The 5461-nt window shown below is 48.5% G+C and overlaps 1 pseudogene; it reads left to right on the top strand.

The window, feature by feature from the left end:
• Nucleotides 1-3907: 3907 nt before the first annotated feature.
• Nucleotides 3908-5068, top strand: LOC114696231 (annotated as a pseudogene).
• The last annotated feature ends 393 nt before the right edge of the window (nt 5069-5461 follow it).

The raw sequence follows: 5461 nt of genomic DNA, 5'->3' as shown, positions 1-5461 counted from the left end.
ATTATATAGCTGGATAGGTAAAGGGACCAGTTTCATCAGGGCATCACAAACCACATCCAGAATCCCTAATCCACGCTTTCTCAGTCTTCATCCATTCACCTTTACTGTCCCCTTCCTCCCAGCTCGCCACCTCCTTGGCAGTTCTAGGCTCTGTTTTCCAAGCTTGGAAGTGCACACCAGAAACCTAACAGTGCACAGAGAACATGTGCTCCCGTTTCTCTAAAATTATGCTGACTGGCCCAGCCCTAGGTCACATGCTTAGCCCTAGTGCAGCCCTGAACAAGACTGAGTCCCCACACCCTTCTGCATCTGAGTGTTGGAACTCAGTTTTTCAGAGAATTCTCCCAGAGAAAGTTGTCTGTTAAATCCATTTTATCTAATAACCAACCCTAAAGCTTGGCAGCTTAAAATAACAGCCGTAATTATCTCATCACGTCTGTGCGCTGACAATCCGGGCGTGGTTTCACTAGAAGTCTGACTCCAGGCTGTCTTTGGAGATAAGGCTGAGGTCATCACCAAACTCTGCTAAGCTGAGGGGTCTTCGGAGCTCATCTGCATGGTGATGGGTCAACCTTGGTCCCTAGGAATCCAGTCCCTGCTTAGTGGGAGCCTTCAGTGGTCTCAGCCTGCGTGGGTCTCTGCTCATGCCTGCACTCTGTGGGTCCCAGAGGGAATAGTGAGTGACAAAGTAAGAAAATAGACCACAAGACATGAGATCTGAGAAGACACAACCCAAATTCAGAAGTGGCATACTGTTACTTCTGGGAGCTGTCAACACCAGTACACATGAAGGAGAGGAATAAGAGTGTCGTTTGCTGGTGTGAGGACTGCTGGGGACCATGATGGAGACCACACATTTAAATGACCCGGAGAGGACCAGGCATATCAGGGTAGCCACTTCATCTCCCTTTGCCCAGACCTGTCCCAGGTTAAAATATGAAAGGCTGAATCTAAGGGACTCTTATGAGTTTGTAGAAAATGGCCATGGTGAATCAAGCAAGAGTCTGATGATATCAAGAGGCAGAAGGTGGATTTTTCACATATCCTCAACAAGTGGCTGAAGTCCACAGAGAGGATGGACAGAGTTCAAGAAGAGTCCAAGTCTTCTGCTCCCCACTCCATTGCCAAACTCCACCCTTCTACATGAACACCAACAGCTTCTTTAAGAGCATGGGATTCCAGTGACCTGTCACTCAGGAACCTGCCTCAGCACTCCATTTCCTTTCTCCTTCTAACCAAGTGGATGATGGTCCAATCAGTGGTTCAGGGCCTAGAAGCGGGTGGGCCAAAGCTCAGAGAAGAGAGACCTGGATCAAATCCTAATGTGTCTGCTCAAGTTTCTGGGGGAAAAAAAAGTTAGGCAGTGTTTGACTCCTCTGAGCTCAGCATGTACGTTTGTATTCCAACCTCCCTCAGTCTCTTGCCCCTGGGATATTCTGCTGGCATGACTGGGCTTGCAGACCCTAAGCTCAAAACAAACAAAACACAACCAGCCTGCTCCCAGGCACTTCCTCATTTCTGTCCCCTCTCTGTTGACAGAGCCAACATCTTATTGAATATCTGTTATGTGTCCTCAAAACAGTCAACAAAATCAGAGAACCTGACAGGCATTGCCAGACCTCTGGCCTCTCTCTCTTCCCTCCAAGAAGCTCCAATCTACCCCGACATTTGCTGAGACACTGGGACTTCAGTCCATTCGCCTGGCCCCCACACCCACCCCACCCACTCCACCCACCTCATCCCCACCTCCATGCCTGTGTTCCAAGGGCTTTGTTCCTCTCAACTTCATCTCTCCAAGGCATTTCCTCAGTGAGTGTTCATTCTTTCTTAAGATGCACACTGCCCTGTTCAAAGGAGGAGGCAGATACCAATTGCCTTCTTCTTCCCTGGAAATGGGTATTAACTAGTTTGTGCAGCTCAAGTGAGCACAGTGAGGGTTTGAAGGCAGGATGATCCTCCCAAGTGCAGAAAGGAACGCATGTGTCTGAGGAGGCTCTCGGTCACCCGAGCCTTGGCCTCATGTCTCTGCAAGGATAGAGGCTGTAAGAGTGTGAGGTCTGGGGAAGTGGGACCCCTGGTCCTAGACTGGTGACTAGGAAGGGTTTTTTTCCCAAACAAAAGAAAGCAAGTCTTCCCAGTTCTATAGGGGTCAAATTGAACACCTTACCTAACACCTGCATGTGACACTGGCTGATGTTCCCAAGAGCCAATCAGGTCAGGGTTTCCCTTGCTCAGAGGAAGCCTGTGTTCTGTTTCTCTTTACCAAGAATAAGAGATCCAACCATCAGTGGGAAAGGCAGAGAGCATTGGGAAATCCAGGGACTGCCTTGGCTCTGGGCCTCATCCACTAGCTCTGATTCCTTTCCTCTGTGCTTAAGTAGCCGAGAGTATTGCCAATAAATACAGTCCAGTGTGTCATCAGCCAAAAACTGGATTGCTTTATTCAAGGAAGAAATTATATTTAGGAAAAAGAAAATTTTTCATTTCACATAAAAGGAGAGTTCGGTGGGTGCGAGGGTTAGCCAGCAAAGTTAGTGGGCACATGTGGTTTGCAGCCCACACCAAGAACAAGTTCAGGCAGAAGGAAGCAGGGTGGCCATCTTCAGTGGTGGGTGGGTAGGTGACAGAACAATCACCAAGAGTTTTTGAGTTTTTGAGAGTGTTTGGACGAGAGAGAGAGGGAGAGGGAGAGGGAGAGGGAGGGGGGGAGAAAGGGAAGGAGAGTCCTGTGTATCTTCTTTCTCCAACATCAATACTTGAATTCACCTTGCTCATGTCTGACCTGTGTCTGACCTGGGAGATCAACATCTATATTTAGTTTTGCTTCCTCCCAAATTCTAACTGAAATGACCAAAGAACTATCATGAGCTGGGAACCTCCTGTCAGCGGTCATCAGAACCGGAAGGGAGAGTGGGCTCTTCAGTCAGATCTGGGCCTGCTAGCCACATCCTCCTCAGCAGCCCCAGGCCATCTCTATGGATGACTGGCTCTGAGTTCCTTTCTCCCTCTATCCTGAGCCTTATGCTGACCTCTGCAGGCCCCTCATCTCCCAACTTCTTCCCCACCTGTCCTCATCCCCCTGTCCAGGAACCATTCCTCCTTGTGGACACTGCCCCAGTCTCTCTCTTTGGACTTTTGCAAGGCCTGCTTCCATTCTTTCCCCTGGTGCCTTCTCTTCTTCATGGGGCTGATAGGGTGGTCCTTTCTTAAACCCAACTCATACCACTTATCTCCTCAGACTCAACACAAGGCAAAAGGCAGGAGTCCTTACAAGGTCCCATCTGATCCCACCCTGCTCACTCTCTGATTACATCTTCTGTTACAACCCAGCCCCTCACCCCATTCCAGCCATGATATTCTTCCCAGTGTTCCTTAAACATCCCAAACTCTTTCCCAGGCCTTATAAGCTGTGCCCTCTGCCTACTCTTCTCCCAGGTACTACTCTCCAGTCTTTCACATCCTTCTGATTTATGCACAGATTATCACCTTTTCCTAACAGCCCTCCAAGGTCTCTACTCTTTCCTCATTCTCTAGCCCTTTATCTGACTCCCTTTGTATGTCTCTACCATCACCACATTGTTTGTTATGTCTCTGCCTGCTTCCTGTGTCTGTCCTGAAGGAGGGCTGGATACCAGTACATGCTCAATATAAGGATTGGGATTCAAAGTCGTCTTCAAGTACATAACAAGTGTGAGGCCAGCCTGGGCTACATGACAACAGAGGGTGGGAAGAGAAGGAAAGGAATGGGAAGAGAGGGAGGAAAGAGAGGGAGGAAGGGAAAAGAAAAAATTTTTAAATTGATGTTCACAATTTATAAAGAACTAAGAAAAACCAAAGCTCTCTGCTCCTCCCTGTTCAAAACAGCCAAATCTTCTTGTGCCATGCCAAGCCTCATCCCTGAGACACGATGGTGAAGGTCGGAATAAATGAATTTGGCCTTATTGAGTGCCTGGTTACCAGGGATGTCACTGCATCTGGCATAGTGGAAGTTATCGCCATTGACGATAACCCCTTCGTTGACCTCATCTATGTGTTCTACATGGTCCAGTATGACTCTATCCATGGCAAGGTCAATGGCATCGCCAAGGCTGAGAATGGGAAACTTGCCATCAATGGGAAGGTCATCTTTCATGAGCAAGATCCCACTAACATCAAATGGGGTGATTCTGGTGCCAAGTGTGTTGTGGGGTCTACTGGTGTCTTCACCACCATCAGAAGGCCGGGGCCCACTTGAAGGGTGGAGCCAAAAGGGTCGTCATCTCTGCCTCTTCTACTGATGCCCCCATGTTTGGGATGGGTGTGAACCATGAGAAGTATAAGAACTCACTCAAGATTGTCAACAATGCTTCTTGCCACCGACAGCTTAGCCCCCCCCCCAAGGTCATCCATGATAACTTTGGCATTGTGGAAGGGCTCGTGACTACAATCCATGCCATCACTGCCACCCAGAAGACTGTGGATGGCCCCTCTGGGCAGCTGTGGTGTGATGGCCATGGGGCTGCCCAGAACATCATCTCTGTATCCACTGGTGCTGCCCAGGCTGTGGGAAAGGTCATCCCAGAGCTGAATGGGAAGCTCACGGACATAGCCTTCTGTGTTCCTACCCGCAATGTATCTGTCACAGATCTGACATGCCACCCGGAAAAAGCTGCCAAGTATAATGACACCAAGAAGGTGATGAAGCAGGCATCTGATGGCCCACTAAAAGGTATCCTGAGCTACACTGATGACCAGGTTGTTTCCTGCAACTTTTTTTTTTTTTTTTTTTTTTTTTTTGGTTTTTTGGTTTTTCAAGACAGAGTTTCTGTGTGTAGCTTTGCGCCTTTCCTGGAACTCACTTTGGAGACAAGGCTGGCCTCGAACTCACAGAGATCCACCTGCCTCTGCCTCTCAAGTGTGTTTCCTGCAACTTTAATAGTGATGTCCACCCACTCTTCTGTCTTTGATGCTGGGGCTGGTATTGCTCTAAAAAGACAACTTCGTAAAGCTCACTTCCTGGTGTGACAATGAATACAGCTACTGAAAAAAGGTGGTGGACCTCATGACATACATGACCTCCAGGGAGTAAGAAGTCCTGGGCCAACTACTTCAGCAAGGACAGGAGAGCAAGAGAGAGGCCCTCAGCTGCTAAGCTGTCCCTGTCCCAACTCAACCCCTGACACCGAGCATCTCCCTCACAGTTTCCAACCTAGACCCCCAGAATAATGAGAGGGGCTTAGGGAGCCCTACCCTCTTGATTACCATCAGTAAAGTTCACCGTACCCCTTCCCCCAAAAAAGAAGAAAAGAGAAAAGAAAAATCAATAGCATGTTTATAAAAATAGGCAAAAATAGAAAGCTTATTCACAGCAGAAATAAAGAAGGAAAGGGAGGGTAGGCTGGCTATGGGTGTGGCCTATACACATTTGCATTGTTAGGGAGTGGGGGGCTAGGAGGGGGGCCTTGGAGTTTATTGCTTTGTC

This window comes from Peromyscus leucopus, chromosome 1 (genome assembly GCF_004664715.2).
Source record: "Peromyscus leucopus breed LL Stock chromosome 1, UCI_PerLeu_2.1, whole genome shotgun sequence".
Classification (NCBI taxonomy): Eukaryota; Metazoa; Chordata; class Mammalia; order Rodentia; family Cricetidae; genus Peromyscus; species Peromyscus leucopus.
Note: the sequence above shows the minus strand (reverse complement) of the source record. Positions and strands in the feature narration are given on the sequence as shown.